This window comes from Marmota flaviventris, chromosome 1 (genome assembly GCF_047511675.1).
Source record: "Marmota flaviventris isolate mMarFla1 chromosome 1, mMarFla1.hap1, whole genome shotgun sequence".
Classification (NCBI taxonomy): Eukaryota; Metazoa; Chordata; class Mammalia; order Rodentia; family Sciuridae; genus Marmota; species Marmota flaviventris.
This window is the reverse complement of record NC_092498.1, coordinates 81,132,332-81,153,131: the sequence shown is the minus strand read 5'-3', so window position 1 is coordinate 81,153,131 and position 20,800 is coordinate 81,132,332.

The window sequence follows — 20,800 nt, the reverse complement described above, 5'->3', positions numbered from 1 at the left end:
CCTATTGCAGCAAATTGCCTGTTCATATCCTTACCTCCTTAATTTCTTATAGTATTGTTTGTGTTTCTCTTATCAATTTGAGGAAATGAATATATTTGATAATACTAAGGCTTTTCAAGTCATTTGTATTGCTAATATATTTTTCCCAATTTATAATCATTTGTCTTTTGCCATATACTCTGTATATTTTGGACTCTATTTTACAAAGGATAATATCAACCTAAATGAAAATTTTTCATAGTTCATTAAAATGTGTTTATATACATAGGGATAAAGTACTTTTATACTATTTAGGTAGAATTGTCTTCTCCACTACAGTAGAAATATATTATTATACATCCTCTCATACCCCCTCAGCTGTCCTTAACATATACAACTAGGTCCTAAGTGCCTAAAAGATGCCTAACCTATAGTAAACATCCAATATATGTTTATTGAGTTGATGAAAGTTTTAGTACATGATCTACAAAAAAAATAAAGTTACCCCATTATAGCAAAATGACTGGAATTGTGTGTTTAGTTTCTCTCTTTCTTTCTTTTTTTTTAATTTGGAAAATATCTGGAATGGTCTGAATTAAAAAATGGACTATAAAATATACTGAGAGAGAGACTGGAGGCATATATTCTAGAGGGAACAATATTAATAATACCCCCAATATTATAAACAGCTGGTCTTCCTAGCAGCTGTAGGCATTGAGTTTTTAAAATAATGGTTATGGATTTTCTCAACTATCCCAAAGCAGCTAGTAATAATAATATTGAGGTTCTATTTCTTAACTCATTTTCATTGGTGATATTTTTCTGCTCGCAAGGGCCTGAGTCATATGTCATAAAATAGTAAAATAAGAATTTAACTATAAAATCAGGTTCAATGAAAAAGAAAACAAATATGACCACCAATAATGCAAAACATGTATTTTATCTGAACTTTAATGTTGACTCCAAGCTTCCCAGAAGCCAGAGCAAATAGAGAATCGTGATTGTATAAGGTCATTATCAGAAAGAAAAAAATAAGTCAGTTTCTCAGAAAAAGCAAAGATTTTCTTAGTTTCAAAGATTAATAGCTACTGTATTTCATAAAAACCTCTTATACATTATTAGGGCTGTGAATTTGACATTTCCGGTATTTAAAATACTTGAATTAATAACATTGAATTTAGGTATGTGGCTTGAAATATTTTAGGATTTAGTTAATTTTGTATGTAGGATTATTTGAAAACTTTGTGTTTATCTTGGGATAATAAGACATCAATCAAAGATTAGGTAAAGATAATTTTCTTATATTAGTCAAATATTTATAGACTTAAAAATTTAACAATAAAATTTGAAAATTGGACCTGAAGATCCGAGGGGAAAAATAGTGACTTTAATAAATTGCATGCTACTAAACCCAAGAATCTGTGAGTTTGTTGTTCCAAACTGTCCATAGGGTTCCCTTGAACTTTTGAAAATTCACACTGACACCATTAAAGTAACAAAATACGTCCACTTGAAACTAGATTATCTAAGAATTTCTACCAATGCCAAAGATTTTAGTTTCAACTCTTTTTTCTAGTATCAGGAGCAGTCATCTACTGAGGCTATGATTTTGTAATAACACTAAATCCTTAGTCTAAGCATTTTAGCCATATAAGGCTCAGGGGAACACATATGCAGTGAATTCAAGACCTAAGAGTGAATTCAAAATTTAAGGATAAGGTATAAAGAAGAGGGGAAGGATATGAAATCCAGCATTTGTTTTGTTTTATTTTATTACTTTATTGGTGCTGGGGATTGAACCAGGTCAGTACACAAGCTAAGCACAAATTGTGCCACTGAGTTTCGTTCCCTTTTCCAGCATTCATTTTAAACTGCCCAGCGTTGTTTCCTGATTTGTTAAGTCACTACTCTTCAAGCTCCCCAGATTGGTGTGGGGTGGTGCAAATGCAGATTTTTAAAGAACATCAATAATAGAGTTCATACAGCTTGGCTAACACCCATCACACAGTGAGTTAGGTCAAGTAGCAAGAGCATTAGCTGGCTTTGCAAGAGCAAGCGAGGGCCCCATTTTGCTTCCAAACAAGTTATTTAACCTCTCTGAGCTTTTTCATCCATATGTAAAATTTCCATAATAATTCCTACTATATAAAGTTATTAGGAAGATTAAATGAAGTAATCTCCATGGCAGGCACTTAATAATTAATTTGGAGTTCTTTCCTTCTGATTCAATGAATATATGATCTTTCATGATAATTAAGCCTTAATTTTGCTATTCTTCTAGTTCTAAAATGTAGTGAGCAATTTAAGTGGGTCAAAGGTGTTTTCCATAAGCAAATAATGACTTCTGGGGTCATCAGTAGCCTTTCTGAGTTTGGGGGTCTATATGCATATAATTTTTTTAAAGCACTTTATTATAAAGCTTACAGAAAGCAATTCAATTAAAATTTAACAAGAGGAAAGTGTCTCCTCTTATCTCTGAAATCATCTGAACTTTGAAATTTACTCATTTCTCTACCTAAAAGACTGAATGAGGAGTTTGTCCAACAAAAGAAAAGGCATTTGGAAGAGTGAGGGAGCTCCTTTAGGCAATGTAGGAGAAAAGGGAAGCCTTGCAGGGTGGTGCACCCCTGCAATCCCAACTGCTCAGGAGGTTAAGGCAGGAGATTGCAAATTCAAGCCCAGCCTTTGCAACTTGACAAGAAAATAAAATGTATTCATCTAAAATAAATAAAATGTATTTATTTTATTTGTCTCAAAATAAAATTTTAAAAGGGCCAGGTATGTATGTAGCTCAGTGGTAGAGTGCTTGCCTAGCATGTGCAAAGCTCTTGTCTAATAACCTGGTAGTGAGAAAGAAAAAAAGAAAAAGAAGAAAAGAAGGGGGAAGGGGGAAGGTAGAGGGCCAGGTACAGGATGGGGAGTGTGGTGAAGGGAGCAGGGAGCACAAACAGTTTGTCCTCCCAAGGTGCATATGGCCTGAGCATAATGTGCTCATTCAGTGTAGAAGAAGCCGGGGCTTGGAGCACAGCTGTATTCCTACATAAAGCAAAATTGAAAGAAAATAAATAAAGCAGAAGGCAAGAGGGTTCAGAGAAATCTTTGTAGAAAAATATATGAACGTCAAATGTGACCAAAGGGAAAACATCATAATTATTCTGTTCAGTGGACTCTGTCCTGAGCCTTTTTCCAAACACACTAAGTGGTTTGAGAAAATTGGGATTAATGGTGTCATCATGGTGGGGGCCAGGGGTTCCTGAGAAGGGGTGTAGACATGGCCATATCATACACAGGTAGGTGTGCTGTCTTCCCAGAGCATGTGTCTGGAATATTCCAACAAGCCTTTTTGCTAGGTCTTACCAAATCCTAGGAAAAACTCCTGACAGATCACATGGACATGAATACCATCATCTGAAGAAAACTAGGAAGCATATCTCAGGAGTTGGAAGTCTGAGGTAGAAAGCCAAATGAAGGTACAACACGACTGGGCCAGCTGCAACTGTGAATCCAATGTAACAGCAATGATAATTTTCCATGATGATAAATGCAAAGACTTCCACAAACAAGGGTAGGGGTGAGGTTGCTTTTCTCTCTGTCAATCAAACCAAACCTGGGAAAGGACAGTAACAACTGAAGGAGAGGTGGGCCAGGAAGGTGATTCCTGAGGGGATGGCTGGAAGCACTGAACATGATCTGGAAAAGGGAACTATAACTGTCATTCAGGCATGGTAAGGCCTCTTAGATGGGGAGGGATCAAGTTTACTTCACATAGTTCAGAGGACTAAACTAAAATCAATACCTGGATGTTGTCAGGAGGTAGATTTGGCATGGTATAAAAAGAGTTTCTGAGTTAGAGAGATGTTGGTCAAAGGATAACTAAATAAAACTAAAGAAACAAAGAACTTGTGAAGAATTATAACTAAGGGAAATGAAACTCCCTTTGGGGTGTAGAGCTCCTCCATGCTGGAGAATTCAGCATAGGTTTAAGTAGGTATTGGAAATTTCTTTTTTCTTTTTTTGTAGTAGTAGAGGTTGAAGCCAGGGGAGATTTTACCACTAAGCTATACCCCCAACATTTTTTATTTTTTATTTTAAGAAAAAGTCTCCCTAAGTTGCACAAGCTGGCCTCAAACTTTTGATACTCCTGCCTCGGTCTCTCAAGTAGCTGGGATTACAGGTGTGTGCCACTGCCTTTGGCTTGCAGGAAATATTGTATTTTACTTTATTTATTTTATTTTTATTTTTGGTACCAGGGATTGAACCCAGGGGTACTCAACCACTGAACCACATCCCCAGCAGGAGCAAATACAGATTTTGTAGAGATGAAAAATTGGAGAACACTCTTAAAGAATGAAGAACACAAAATTATGAATGAAAATCAGATTCAGAGGCTTGGAAGGCACTTTTATAAGCAGTTCTCAAAACCGAATCTTCATTAGCTTCCCAGTAAATTCACATCAAGAGAGTCAGTTGCTAGCAAACAACTGTGAGTTGAATTTTCAATCCCCGGTTCAAAAAAAACCTGCATTTTTTTTTGAACCGGGGATTGAACTCAGAGGCACTTAATTGCTATACCACATCCCCAGCCCCATTTTGCATTTTATTTAGAGACAGGGTCTCACTGAGTTGCTTAGAGCCTTGCTAAGTTGCTGAGGCTGGCTTAGAACTCTCGATCCTCCTGCCTCAGCCCCTGGAGCTGCTGGGATTACAGGAGAGCTCCATTATGCCCAGCAAGATCTGAATTTTTTTTAAAGAAATTTTTTATTTATTTTGGTACTGGGAGTGAACCCTGGCATGCGTTACCACTGAGTTATAACCCCAGCTCCTTAAAAAAAAATGTTTTGAGACAGCATATTACTAAATTGCTGAGGGCCTCACTAAATTGCTAAAGCTGGCCTTAAATTGGCAATCCCTCTGCCTCAGCTACTGGGATTTCAGGGGTGCACCACCTCACCCAGCCTTAATTTGCTTTTCAAATAATGAATAATTCTCCTTAATTTAAAAACAATTGTTCTGTTATCTATAAGACAGCATAGAGGTGGTAGGAAGAAAGCAACTTAAGTTAGACCTGCCTGGTTCCTATTCTGTCTCAGGTTTTGCATAGCTGGGTCACTTTGGGAAATCACTTAACCTTGATAAGTCTCAATTCCTTCAACTGTAAAACTGAGATGATGATCTCTATCTGAAATATTCAGGAGGGATGAAATAAAATTCTACACGTTAAAAACAGGAGTTTTGTAATTAATTATAGCTAAATTGAAGAAGATTTGGGTAGTCATAAAGAAAATGTTTTTCAAAGCGCCATTTGGAGTTGTCATCTGTCACCATGCAGATAAGAATGACATTGTTCTTCATCTTCCAATGTGATGCATAAGAGTTCGTGAAATATCACCAAATTCTAAACTATTCATGTTAGGCTTGTTTGGGCCAACTCTAGTTTGGGGACAGAGTGGAAAATTCACTCACAGCTCTTTGATACGTCACTTTGTATTCCTTATCCCCTCTTCACTCTTACTTACTTTCTATTTTCTTCTCCTTTTTTCCAGTATGAGGGACTGAACTCAAGACCTCACACATGCTAGGCAAACACTTTACCCCTGAACTACATCCCTAGCCCTTTTTATATTTTATTCTGGGATAGGGTTTTAATAAATTGCCAGACTGTCCTCAAACTTCTGGTCCTCCTGCTTCAGCCTTCCAAGTGGCTGGGATTACAGTTGTGTACCACTGTGTCTGTTCGTGTCTGTCTTATCTTCACTGTTTCAAAGTTTGGAGTCAAACACCATGAGCTGGAGTATGTCTTATCATTTCGTTCCTAAGAAGCAGGTGGCCAAGTTCAAATGTACACAGGTCATATTATACATTATACACTGAGGCGGGGGGCGGGGGGTGGCTAGTGAAAAATCAGCCTCTACCTCAGAGCAAAGCCTGTCCAAGGAAGGGACATGACTTTTGTCCTTGGAAAGATCCACAGAGCACTCCTAGGCACATTCCCACCCTGCTAAGTTGTTTATCTACAAATGAGATCTGCTGCGCCAGGTGTTGACTCAGTCAGGCTAGGTGGGGACCCATAGCAACCCCCTCGCAGCCACCAATCAGCATGAGACAGGGAAATACCTGGGATGCCAGATGACCCTCCCAGTAGTTTATGGTGTTGGGAAACCATGTAGTTCAGCATGAACACTCCTCTTGCCTTAAACCAATCAGTTCAAACAAATCACCCCTACCCAACTTGTTCCTGCCAGTGAATGTGCTAATCATGTTTTAGAGTTGTTATTTGATTTTTCCGGGGTGTGTGATGATTTGCTAAGAGATGCTATGATGTATGTGGGGTCCCTGCCTTCCCCAAAGAATGTATAAAACTGCTGCAAACCCTGGGCTCGGGGCCTCTCAGCGTCACCAGTTGCTGTGTGCGCGGGCGGAGGACCGAGCTAGCTCGCAACAAACACCTCTTTGCTGTTTACATCGATCTTGGTCTCTGGTGGTCTTTTGGGGGTCCCGAATTCGAGCATAACAGTAGCAGCTTAACAGGTGTCCCTGTATATTGCCCAGCTCTAGAATACCATCTAGAAGATTCTGCTACTCAAAGTGAGGCCCTCTGTCCTGCAGCAATGGCATCATCTGAGAGTTTTAGAAATGCAGGGTCTCAGGTCCACCGTGTATCTCAACAAGATCTCCAGGTGATCTGATGCTCAGCCAAGTTTGAGAAGTGCTGGTCAAGATTAAAATTTTAATAACTTTCCCCCTGGCACTGTGCAGTTATGAGGACCCTTCCTTTGGCCTCTTGGGATTCATTTACTTTTATGAAGTAAGAGCTGTAAGAAGGAGCGAGGGCAGCAGAGTGCAGTGAAGCATGCCTGTAATCCTAGTGACTGTGGAGGTTGAGGCGGGAGGATTGCAAGTTTGAAGGCAGCCTCAGCAATGTAGTGAGACCCTCAGCAACTTAGTAAGATCCTGTTTAAAAAAATTAATTAATTAGTTAATTAATTAATAATAAACAAAAAGACTGGGGATGTAGCTCAGTGGTGAAGTATACTAGGAGTTAATCCCTAGTACCAGAGAGAGAGAGAGAGGGAATGGAAAAAGAAAAGGAGAAAGAAGGAGCAAGGGACTTTCCTACTGCTCCTACTGAAACAGTGGTCCACTTTATGCTTTAAATATAACCCTTGCTGCTCTACCACTGCAGCTTATTTTTAAAATGGACTCGTTTCTTCTTTTCCTCTCTCTGCTCCTCCCTAACCTCTCCTCCTCCCTAATTTCAGGGGAAACAGAATTACCTTTCTTTCCCATCCTAGAGAGAGTTATCTGTCCTTGAGTACACACCCATAGGAAGGAAGTAATCTAGACTTTGGAGGTGGTACCAGAAGATCTCAGAAATTACTGTCTCCCAAATTAACAAGTGAATGACAACTCCAACAGAGAACACGTGTAATGTAACCTTTGAATCACCTCTTTAAAAGTCCCATTCCTGCTGTTGGGCAGAATCACAGCCTTTGGGACAGGAGTCCTCTGTGTTTCTCCTTTGCTAGCAAAGCAATCAACCTTCATTTTCCTTTTTCTCAAAACCATGTCCTCATTATTGGATTGGCACTGGGGATGAGGACCCAGCTTTTGGCAACACTAGGGTGAAGGCCCAGTTCACCTGATTCTCCCTGACCTTTCATTCTTTGGTCTTTCTTTCTTTCATGCAACTTGGGATACAACAGATCAAATTTGAGGTGGCAAGTGATATCTGGCAGAAGGTCTAGCCGTCTTTCTCTGGCCATTTCCTTCTAAAAAGTAGGAGAGGAAAGATGGGGATAGAGGATGGATCCTACTCCATACAGGCTCAATCTCTTGGCATCACTTCTTTCTCTATTTTCCTTTCTTCCCTCTTCTCACCTCCACCTCTTCCCCCAACCCTAGCTCTGGGGCAAATTCATCAGGAATGACACCTAGGGCACCAGAAACACTTAGGCTGCAGGGTCCCACAGACTGGGGCTTGCTCCTTTCATCTTTTTCTAGCATCAGTATATACTGGATTCACTTTCCCTAACTTTGGTTGTGGCATTGAGAAAAAGGGGAAAGCAGAGAAACCTATTTGGTGTGTATTATCTTTAAGCCTCTATCCTGAAGAAAAAGAGTCTTCTATCTGCTCCTGTGCTGTTTCCCAGGGATGCATTGGCATTTGGCTTTCCGCTTAGTTCAGAGGGATGTGCATGTGCTGCCATTGACTGTACTTGTAAGAGTAAAAAGTACTTCTTTAGCATTTACTATGCTTTATATATGTTATGCTTTTATATATGCACTTTATATATGTTAACTCATGTGATCCTCTGGTCACCCTGTAAGGTAGGTATGGTTGTTCCCATTTTACAGACATGAAATAGGAGGCACTCAGAAGCTTAGTAATTTGCAAGCTCACCCAGAAAATAAGTGACAGAGTTGAGGTTTGAGCCAGGGAACCTCATGCCAGAGAACTCACTCTTAATCTACCTCTAATGCTTTTTTCAGGAACTTGTAGGGAGCTCTCTAGTTAGGGTGATCCGGATCCTCCAGCTCCTTGCCATCCTAATCGCATTACCATTCCCTACAGAGCTCCTTTGTGAAAGCCCAGCAACAGATTTTAAATCATGAAAACTATGTATGACTTCGGTGAATGTGGTTGTGTGTTTAGTAGATGGACCAGATTTATAAATAAGAGAAGGAAGCATATCACTGGGTCAGAAAGCCTTCCCAGGGCATATGTACTTAAAAAACAAAACAAAGAAGATAAAACAAACAAAAACTATAAAGTCCACATGAGCTAATCAGGGCTGGCCAACCAAAGAGAGACAAAGAGTTACTCATTTGCTGAAGCAAATTTTCTAAGGGTAAGATTTTCAAAACGGAACCAATTAAATTTGTTTCCTTTTCTCAACCACAGGTCCTTGCTTAGAGTAAGGAAGCATGCTGTGTACAAAGTACTTTCACAGATGTTTAAGCCCTGATCTTTACAGTACCCCAAAGACGCTGAGTATCTTGCCTAAAATAACATACAAGCAAAGTGGCAGAGTTTAGACTGCGGTCTGCCTTCCAAGGTAGAAAACAGAACACCATAGCTTCTCCATCTGCTCTCTGCTGCTTAGTGATAAAAGAATGGTGGGAAGAGGCATGAGAGTATCAGACCTTAGATGTGGTCACACGAAATAACAGCTAGCAAGTATCAAGGGCTTCACCATACACCAGATGCTGACAGAAGAACATCACAGTGTGTCTTTTGTTTAATCCCTCCAAGAAGCCCATGGAAAAATGCAATATGATCCCAATTCGCAGATGAAGAAACTGAGGTATGTAAAAAATTAAATAACTTGCCCAGACTTACGCTTGTAACAAGTGGCAGAGCTTGGATGCAACCAGGACATGTGGTTCCAGAGCTGTCCTCTTATCTGCCAAGCTTTCCTGCCACAGCTGAAGAATTTAGGTCCAATTGTTTGACAGATAAACCAACAGCATCTGTCTTGTGATGGATAAGGGAGAGTACCTGTGGGAAGAAGAAACATGACTACTGAATTATCATGTAAAATAATCATTTGAAAGTAAATGGAATGATCATCTGGGCATCAGCAAAGATTATTAATGATTAATAAATCATAGCACTTAAAATATTTTAAATATTTGATATTTGTTTGTTTATTTTTGAAACAAGGTCTTGCTAAATTGCTAGAGTGGCCCCGCCCTCTCAATCTTCCTCAATAGCTGGGATTCCAGGTGAGTGCCACTTCACCAGGAATGATTAAATTTCTAATGAAATGGCCTTTGTTGTTTTATGAACCCTTATTAAGAAGGGTCTGTCTCCGTTTTTAACTTCATAAGGAATTTTAATAAGGTGTTTTCTTCTTAAAAATCGAGGTTAACCTGGGCAATTTAATGAGACCCTGTCTAAAAATAAAATAAAAAGGGCTGGGGATATAGCTCCGTGGTAAAGCATTCCAGGGTTCAATTCCTACAAAACAAAACAAAACCAAAAAACAAACAAACAAACAAAAACCCCCAAACCAAAACAAACTGAAAAGCATTAATTAATTAAACTGTAACAACTTACATAACCTGAATCCCTTCTCTGTGTGCAGGGCTACCTCAGGTAAGGTGGGGACTCCAAAGATGAGCATGACCTGCCCTGCCTTCAAGCAGCATGTGGGGGAGCTGGAGAAACAACAAGGCCTCATCACAAGAAAAGTGACAAACCCAAAAGGCTTAAATAACGAGTTCAGTGCAATCATTGAAGAGATGTCACAGGCAGCAAGTGATTAACAGCTAAATGAATTCTATAGTCAGGATCTATGATAGGAGTTCAAGGCAAGGTGCGACTGCCTTGGGAGTTCAAGGCAAGGTGCGACTCCCTTCATGATGGGGCTGTGAAGAGAAACTCTGTCAAGGGAAAGGAGTTTGAATGGAATCTTTGAAGGATGCTGAAAATGTGAATCACTATAGGGCTGCAGGGGAGGGGAAGGGGCGTTCCAGACAGAAAGAACAGTATGAGCATAGGTGTAGAGGCAAGAACATTCTAGAAGAACACATTTTATGGGGGACAGCAAGCAGGATGCTGACTGTACTTGGCATTATTCCAGTGCCGGTCCCTCCCCTCTCAGCTGTGCAAAACAGCTGGTGAGCTATCCCGTTTTGGCCAATCTCTGCCTATCCAATGCGTCCTGCCTGCCTTCCCTTGGTCACATAAACATACACAGGATGAGCAACTCCTTCAGCAAGTCCTGTGCTCTGCTGTTGTTTCTCCTGTGGATAGCTTCAGAAGTATAGCTAATCCACACGAGCTGTTGGGAATATGTTTTCTGGAAAGCCAGCAAATGTCACATTTTCCATCCCTGTCTCTGTCCTTGGAGATTCTCTGAAAAGTAAGCTCCTAGCTGGGTATGGTAGGGCATACCTGTAATTCCAGTGAATGGGAGGTTGAGGCAGGAGGATTGCAAGGTTGAGGACAGCCTTAGCAATTTAGTGAGACCCTCAGCAACTTAATGAGACCCTGTTTCAAAATAAAAATAAAAAGGACTGGGAATGCACTCAGTGGTAAATCATCCTTGGGTTTAATCCCCAGTATTAAAACCAAAACAACAACAAGAAAACAAACAAAACAAAAGTTAAGTTCCTCTGATCATCCACCCCTCCTGCCCCTATGTCCCATACAGCTCCAGATTTTTTTCTTTTCTTTTTAAAGCCAGGGCATCTCTGTGTTGCCCAGGCTGTTCTGGAACTCAAGAACTCAGGCAATCCTCCTGCCTCAGCCTCCCATGTAGCTGGGACAGTGGGTACACAGTCCCTTCTGGGGTTTCCAATCATTGACCTATACCCGCTTGTCCACCAATAGCTCCCAGAAGACCCACTAGAATGCCCTGTGTGAAAGCAACCCCCAACGTGCTCGCTTTCTCTCCCCACACCTTCCTTCAACAGAAGGGGTCCTTGCAGTTCCCTCACAGTCCACAGAATCAGGGCCAGGTTCTTTCTCACAGCCCACTGCCAATGTCTTCATGCAAAAATAAATAAATAAATAAATAAATAAAATAAAATAAATATATACATATATTATATATATATATATATATATATATATATATATATATATATATATATATATATATGCCTACTGTGGATACAACAGCAAGCAGAGTGACTAAAAATTCTGCCTTCTGGTAGTTTATATCCTTGGAAAAGTTTGCTTGGGAAAAATACCAAAGTAAATATATATCAAGTCTGTTGGTGATGGTGACAGCTATGGAAGGAAACTAAACAAGAGATATAGGACAGGAGTCCTGTGGGACTGGGCATAAGCGGGAGAGCAGGAAGGTAATTGTGAGGTAGCAGTTGATCTCAAGAGGATGAAGTAGTGGGCCTATGGATGAACAAGTGCAAAGGCCCTGAGATGGGGACAAGATGTGTGAGGTGTGCAAACACCTTATGTGGCCACAGCAGGGTGGGTGGGTAGTAAAGTGACAAATCGGAAAGGTGGGCAGCCTAGGTAGTGAAGGCCATGGTGAAGATATTGAAGTTCCTGAGTGGGAGGTGGGAAGCCATGGGAGGCTTTGAGTAGCAGAGTGTTGTGCAATGTGAAATATATTTTGTCTTTGCCTTTGGTTTCTGTCACACAGTTCCTAAAACCCTTGGAATTTCCTGAGTGACAGAAATGCCTTTGTTATTTCTAATGAGCTCCTTTTGATCACTCCCACGTTTATGCCAATGAATGAGATGACTTAAGTTGAATCCTTCCCTCAGGATGAGGCCAGTCATCAGAAAGACCAACTGGTTAAAGGATTAGAGGGTTGGAAGTTTCAGTCCCATGTACCAACCTAGGAATGGTGTGTGGGTTGGGGAGGGGGTTGCTGGACATTAAGCTCTATAAGATCTCTAGGCGGTGAGGGTATAGCTCAGAGGTCAAGGGCCTACCTAGCATATATCCCTAGCACCACAAACAAAACAAAAGTACTGGGAACTGAACTCAGGGATGCTTTATCACTGAGCTGCATCCCTAGCCCTGAGTTTAAAAAAAAAAAAATTGCTTTTTCTTATTTTGAGACAGGGTCTTTGTAAATTACTTAGGTCTCATTGAATTGCTGAGGTTGATCTTGAACTTGTGATCCTTCTGCTTCAGCCTCCAGAGTTGCTAGAATTACAGACATGTGCAACGGGACCTAAAAAGTTCTTTTGAATAACAAGATTTGATGAGTTTCCAGGTTGCTGAATACCTGAAGGCTCAAGGGGTAGGGCTGTGCCCAGAAAGAGCATGAACACTCCCAAATACTTTGCTTTGTCCATCTCCCTCATCTGGCTATTTATTAGTAGTAATATCCTTTATAATAAAGCAGTAGATGTTAAGTGTTTCCTGAGTACTGTGATCTATGTTAGCAAATGAATTCAACTCTAGGAAGACTATGGCTAATCAGTTTGTACAGGTGACAACCTATTACCTGTGATTGGCATCTCAAGGATGGGCAGTCCTGTGGGGCTGAGTCCTGAACCTGTGGGGTTTGAAACTATCTCAAGGTAGAAAGTTTCAGAATTGAACTGAATTACAGGTTACTCTGTTGGTGGTTTCTGGAGTATTGTTGCCGAGTTGTGTAGAACCCCATATATCTGGTCGTTGTTCTGTGTTGATTTCGAGGATAGAGAGAGAAAAAAATGTTTTTCCTTTACAAGAAGTAACATGAATCTGGATACAGTGACCCACACTTGTAATCCCAGTGACTCGGGAGGTTGAAGCAGGAGAATGGCATGTTTGTGGCCAGCCTTAGCAACTTAGGGAGACCCTACCTCGAAATTGAAAAGGGCTAGGGTTTTAGCTTAGCAGTAAAGTGCTGCTGAGTTCAATCCTCAAAACAAAATTAATTAATTAATTTAAATAAAAAAACAAACAATAACCCTATTGCTGTGTGGAGAACGGGCAATGGAAGCAGGGAGATGGTTTCAGAATATCCTTCTGCCACTATTTTACAGAAATCCTGCGTCCTTATGGTTGTGCCACAGCATGCTCTTCACTTGACCATCACCTTCTACCTGGTCTTGTCCCCATCATTCACTGAGAGTGTGAGCCCTGTTTCCACCCCCCCCCCCCAAGATGTACCATCTTCTCTCCAGGATGGAGTCTCTCTCTTCCCCTTAAAGACTTGTCACCAACTAGGATTTGGATATACTTGGACACCCTGTTCCATTTGTTGGTGACTCAGTTCATTGATTTCTTTGGTCACAGTTCCATTCATATCTTTTTCCCAATGTACTATTTAGTCCCATTGCTAAGTCAAGACCTTATCATTTCCTGGGCTTTGATTTACCTCCAAAATCACAAAATACATTTCATTTTAAAATTCTGCTCTCCTTGGGCTGGGGATGAAGCTCAATGTTGGAGTATGGAACTAGCATATGTGAAGCCCTGGGTTCCATGCCCAGTGCCACAGTAAAGTAAGTATAAGTAAGTAAGTGTATGTGTATGTGTATATATTCCCTTATCTTTCTAGTTTTCTTATTTATTTACTCCTATTTTAGCTGTTCCCCAATTTTGTGGAATATATCAGATCCTTTGCTATTCACTAGAATAAGTCAACCTTTCCCACTCAATCTTTCTGTAGCCGACATAGCTATTTCAAACATTCTTGTCTTTTTGCTTTTGTGTTTCTGGGGATTGAATTTAAGGCCTCACTCCTGCAAGGCAAGGACTCTACCACTGAACTACATCTGCAGCCCTATTTCAAACACTCTTCACATTTTTTTTTTTTTTGTACCAAGGATTGAACCCAGGGGTGCTTAACCACTGAGTCACAGCCCTTTTTCTATTTTGTTTACAGATAGGGTGTCTCTGAGTTGTTAGGGTCTTGCTAAGTTGCTGAGCCTGGCTTTGAACTCAAGATCCTCCTGCCTCAGCTTCTCAAACTGCTGGGATTACAGACAGGCTTGCATCTGCACCTGGCATCACACTTCACATTTTGCAAAGTATACACCCATTACTTGTCTCCTCACTGACTTTGAAAGTGAAATCCTTCAATGTGTCACCCTATCCACCATACTTATCCTTCCTTCTTCCTTCTAATTCCCCAGAATGAGGCTAAGACCTTCACCTTGCTCAATTTTTTAGCCTCTCTCATATCAGGCACCTTGCTCCACAGCTGTCCCTTCTCACGACCCTGACTTCTTCCTTCAACACTTAGACTGGCTCACATCTCTTATCTTAGAAAAACACACACATAAACAACCCTGAAAACTCTTCAAACAGCGGCCCTTCTACCTCTTGCTTTATCTTTCTCTCCCTTTTCACAGTTAAGCTTATTGGAAAAAGTTCCCTTTGTGTTCACTTCCTCACCTCCTATTCAACTTTGCTCCCACTGAAACTGCTCTCCACCAGCCTCCCTCTGCCAGCTCCATCTCTCTGCACTCAGCATTGCTGAAGAGGCCACAGACAGGGCAGCTCATGCCTGGGACACCCTTTCTCCACAGTGGGAGACTAACTTCTCTCCATCAGACACACTCAGTGCCTCAGAAACCATTTCTAACATATCTCACCCTCCTAATCACTAGGTAGGATGCCCCCTGGGCCAGCCCAGTACCTCATGCTTAATCCTTATTTACATTTGTCATGTTTTGTGGATATTTCTTCTTTACTTGTAAGCCTCCACTGCTAGACCATAAGCTACTTGCGATCAAGGTCTGTGTCACAATTCCTTGTACATGCCCAGAGTATTTGCTTGGTATTGCTCCTATAAATTATTATCAATAGTAGTCTATAGACTTTGGGTTTTCATCTCTGAACATTAATGAGTAATTCGAAGTTTTCAACCAAAGGGGTGACTTAACAAAAAGGATACTTTTGTAATATGCTCTTTCACTTCCTGGGTCTGTTTGCCTCTTAGTCTGCTGTGTGTTGCTTTATATAACAATATGCCAGAGGATGAATAATTTATAAAGAAAAAAAATTTATTTCTCATAGTTCTGGAGGCAGGAAAGTCTGACATCGAGGTGTTGTGTCTCCTGAGGGCCTTCTTGCCCCAGCATCCCAAGGCAGAAGGTGAGAGGACAAGAACAAGAGACCAAGAGGGGGCCAGACACACTTTGATAATAAGCCCAGTCTCTTGATGATTGCTCCACTTTTCTTACCAATGACACTAATTCATTCTGAGGGAAGAACCCTCACCTCCTGTTATGCCCCATTTCCCAGCACTGCTGCATTGGAGATTAAGTTTCCAGTGTATGAATCTTGGGGGACACATTCAAACCAGAGTAGCATTTATAAACCATCTAATTTCATTGAACTTTATGATGCCCCTATATACTGTGTGCAGAATTGTACTCACCCTCAAAGATTCATTCTGTTTTCTAAGAAAGGGTGTATAGGGAGATGAGAAGGAGCAATGTTGGGTGTTTTGGTTTGGAAAGAGTGTGGGATAATAGGTGAAATTGTCTCTTGGGTAGATCAGTGGCCAGGTCTGATGCTTAGGAGAATCTGAGATAGGGACATAAACTTTGGATTCATCTGGATATACATGGTAGCCAGGTGCTATGATGCATGCCTGTAATCCCAGAAACTCAGGAGGCTGAGGCAGGAGGACTTCAATTTAGCGAGACCCTCAGCAACTTAGCAAGACCCTATCCCAAAATAGAAAATAAAAAGGATGTAGCTTAGTGGTAGAGCTCTCCAGACCCTCACCCCGAGATAAATCCTCAGGAGTGAAAAAAAAAGGGGGTTGACCTGTGTGAGCTCACCAAGGGAGAGCATGGAGAGAGAGGAGTGGAGGACTGGCATGTGGAGCCCTTAGGGACACAGGGAGGATGGGCAGAGGAAGATGACTGGCACAGAAAGGAAAGCAGGGAGGAAGGCTGAAGCAGAGGGAAGGAACCCAGGAACTGCATATGATAACCATGGTTCACACCTTGACCCTTGTGCAAGCCCTCAGCCTGTCATTCTCCCTTCGGGCCCTGGGGAAAAGGCTACAGAACTCTACTGCAGGCATGGCACTCTGCAAATGTGTGCAATCTAATATTAATTAGTTTCTCACCACTGGGTAGAAAAAGTTTACTTTTAACTGATTCCTACCACATTAACCCTAATAGTATCCTAATTCTCCATTCTTCCAAACACTCGATTCTTTTTCTACTTTCTCTCTGTCTCTCTTTTGGTAAACAGCTTTATTGAGATGACTCATATAACATACAATTCACTCCAAGTTCAATTGTTCTCACTGTATTAGGAGCTATGAAGTCATCACCACAATCCATTTTATTTATTTATTTATTTTTAATATTTTATTTTTAGTTGTAGATGGACATAGTAGCTTTATTTATTTATTTATTATATGGTGCCAAGGATCAAGCCTAGTGCCTCACACATGTTAGGCAAGCACCGTACCACTGAGCTGCCTCCCCAGCCCACCACAATCCATTTTAAAACATCTTCATGACACCAGAAAGAAACTCTGCGACCTTTAGCCATCACCCCAACCCAGCACAACCACTCATATCCTTCCTTTCTTCCATCTTTTGTGATACTAGGGAGATTGAATCCAGGGGTGCTTCATCTATATCCTCAGCATTTTTGATTTTTAATTTTGAGAAAGAATCTCCTTAAGTTGCCCAGGCTGGCCTTGAGCCTTGGATCTTCCTGCTTCAGCCTCCCGAGTCACGGAGATTAGAGGGGTGCTCCACTGTGCCTGGTACTTCATTGCTTTTCTATGAATAAATATATCTTAACAATATCCCATTGTTAAGATAGCATGTTTTGTCTATCCATTGATCAGTTGACAGACATTTGGATTTTTTCCACCTTTGAGTTACTATGAATAATGATGCTATGAATATTTGTGTGCAAGTGTTTGTGTGGACATATGTTTTATTATTCTTGGGTATATACCTAGAAGTGGGATTATTGAGTCATCTTGAAAGTCTTTGTTCAGTCATTTGAGGAGCTAACTCCCAGTTTGTTTTCCAAAGTGGCTGCCTCATCTTTGAGTCTTAGAAGAGTAGAAGGGTTCCGAATTCTGCACAGCCTCACCATCACCTGTTTTCCGTTTTTGACTTTAACATCCTAGGAGGTGTAAGTAGTGCTCTGGGTTGAGTGTGTCACATATAGAAATTGTTTCACATATAGAAATTGAATCTCCATTTTGAGGTATTAAGAGGATGGAAACATAATCCAACTATGATGTTTGGAGGTGGAACTTTAGGGAAGGTTTTTAGGATTCAATAAGGTCATCAGGTTGGAGTTGCCATGATTGGAATACTGGTAGCTATAAGAGAAGAGAAAGACTAGAGAATCCAGGCACACGTGGATTTGCCATCTGATATTCTGTGCTGCCTTGGGATTCTGTCAGGAATAGGGTCATCACCGGATACAGGTCCTTGACCTCCAGAACAGTGAGCTAAATAAACTCTTTTCTTTAAAAAGTTGTTCATCCTCAGGAATTTTGTTATAGTAATACAAAACTTACTAACACAATTAAGTACTATCTCATGTGGTTTTGATATGTTTTGTTGTTGACTAGTGATATTTAGCATGTTTTCATGTGCTTCTTGGGTGTTTTTATATCTTTTTTTGGATAAATGTCTTTCGAGATTCTTTTTGCCCAATTTTTTTGGGGGGGCAGGGGCACCAGTGATTTAACTCATAGGCACTCAACCACGGAGCCATATCCTCAACACTATTTTTCGTATTTTATTTAGAGACAGGGTCTCACTGAGTTGCTTCGTGCCTCACTTTTTGCTGAGGCTGGCTTTGAACTCACAGTCCTCCTGTCTCAGCCTCCCAAAGCACTGGGATTACAGGCGTGCGCCCATGCTCAGCTTGCCCAATTTTTAATTGTCTTTTTATTATTAAATCATTAAACTTATTTACATATTACAGATGCAAGTCTCTTATCAGAAAATGAGTTGCAAATATTTGCTCTTGTTCTGTGAGTTGATTTTTTACTTTCTTGATAATGTCCTTTGAAGCACAGAAAATTTAAAATTTGCCCAATGAAGCTATTATTTACTTTGTTTCCTGTGCTTTGGCATATTTAAGGAATCATTGCTTATTCCAAGGTTAGAAAGATTATTCCTGTGTTTTCGTCTAAGAGTTATTTTATTTTTATTTATTTGTTTAGCAGTTGGAAGCCCCTGCTCTAAATATTAAAATATGAGGCCAGAGCCCTGACTTCTCAAATGACCAATTGTCTGATCTTCTACAAATTTTAGTAAACTTTTCTGAGCCTGTTTCTTCTTCTCTGAAGTGGAGCGAGTTAATAACAGCATCTATATCATAGTCATGCTGTAATGCTCTGGTGAGTTAGTGTTTGTCAAAGTGCTTAACCAACATCTGCATGTGTAAGTGCCCTATAAATGGTTTGCTCTTAGAGTCTAGCTTCCCAATATTTTCATATCTCCATCTTCAAAATCTGTTTTTAACCTTCACTTTTATGTCAGAGCAAGGGTATATTTAACTTTTGTTATTTATTACAAATAACATATAATTACAATTGCATTGTTTAATGTACATTCTATTATCTAAAGCTGTGAAGAATATTTTCCAAGCCATAACTTCGGGTATTCTCCTGTATTTGTTAAGCAGGATATTACATTATATTGATTATTTTAGTATAACAGTGCAAGCTGTGTTTTTCACGCAATATAATTATGGCAGTTTTACATTGCATTATATAAATCAGAATATATTACAACTATTAATTTGGATAATAACAACAGCCTATTTATATAAAATAGATGAAAAAAGGGAAAAACTCACCAAAACATTGTGTTTATGTGTAATTATATAGTCTATTTATTTATAGAGTAAATGACCAGTCAACAGTATAATCTACACCAAAGCTATGATAATTCTTCATGAACTTGGTTGGGAGTTATCCAAAGCTCCTTGGGAGTTATTCTGAATAATTGCTCCATTTTCTTCTGATAAATCAATACTGTGAACTATCACCAAGGGGGTTTCTAGAGTCTGGTTGATATATTTCTCTTCCATTCTACTCCTGACTTCTTGTCCCCGGGGTTCTTGAACATCAGTAGCATTCCAATCACTCAGAGGGCTTGTTTCATCATGATATATTGAACTTTACCCCCAGAATTTCTACATGAGTGGTCTTGGGGTGGGGACCTGGAAATTTAAGTTCCTAATAAGTTCTCAGGAATGGTTGATGTGGCTGGTTGGGATGCAACTTCAAGAACCACTGGTATAGTGCTTAGTTAATAATCATTGAAGACCCTGATCTGCATTTTTAAGTTGACCAGCTTGCAAGGAATTCCACAGGTCTTCTAGACACCATCAGATATATTGAAGCTCCCTAGAGGATCTGGGAGGATCTGAACTCCAAAAGTCTCACAAGTTCTTTGAACTTTTAGATAAAAATGAAAATATCTGAAAATTTTGGAGGATTGTACTTCTTAAACTTCTGGAAAAGCCAAAGGCCCCTAGAGACTCTACCTTCTCTGGAGTACAGGTCAAATAATTTCTCCTGCAATCTAAGGGTGTACTCGGTCCAGTAGATCTTATTTTGCTTTGCTGTCTGCAGCAGAACAGATCCTGTAACTGTCATCTAGCACCCTAGTAAAAGGTGATTCCTTTGTACTAAGAGGTTTGTTTTATATGCTCCCGAGGGCACAGTTATTTTAATGAGTTTTGTGATAATTATAATTTGCTTTCAGAACATTTTTGTCTGACTAGCAAGTTTTCCTTCCTTTCCTCTTCTTCAGTCATTGGTTTTATGTTTCCGGTCAACAAGGGTAGGCCCATGACTAAGGCTTGGGCAGTTTCCTTGGTCTTGCTTGGAGCTGGAGTACAATCCACCCCCAAAATTGGTGGGGGGGCAAGTTCTTCTTTAAATAGACTCACAAGACTAGAAAGATCTAACTCTGAGGCCACCATTCGCCATTATCTCTGCAAGAAAGACTTATATTTTTCAGTGTGATGTCAGCATACCTAGAGCTAAGAAGAAAGAAGTTGTTGACATTATTTGAACCTGGATTAAGTCATGTCTGATAACAACAATACCCTCTTGTCTTTCTGAATTAGTTGAGCCAATAAATTCCTGCTGTAAGTAAGCTGGTTTAATTTGGGTTACTGCCATGCTCTATAGTTTGCACCCTTAATAGACTACAGAATAGCATAGAAATAACTTTCTCATACACTGAGAAACCAAAAAACAAACAAACAAAAAAACTTGTGTTATTGCCATATTCACTTTATTGTGGTGATCTAGAATGAAACACGGCATCTCTCAGGTATACTTGTACCTGGTTTGTCAGTCTTTTTAATTTAGCCATTCTAATAGTTTATTAGTGGTAACTTATGGTAGTTTTAATTTGCATATCCTTCTTGACTAATCAG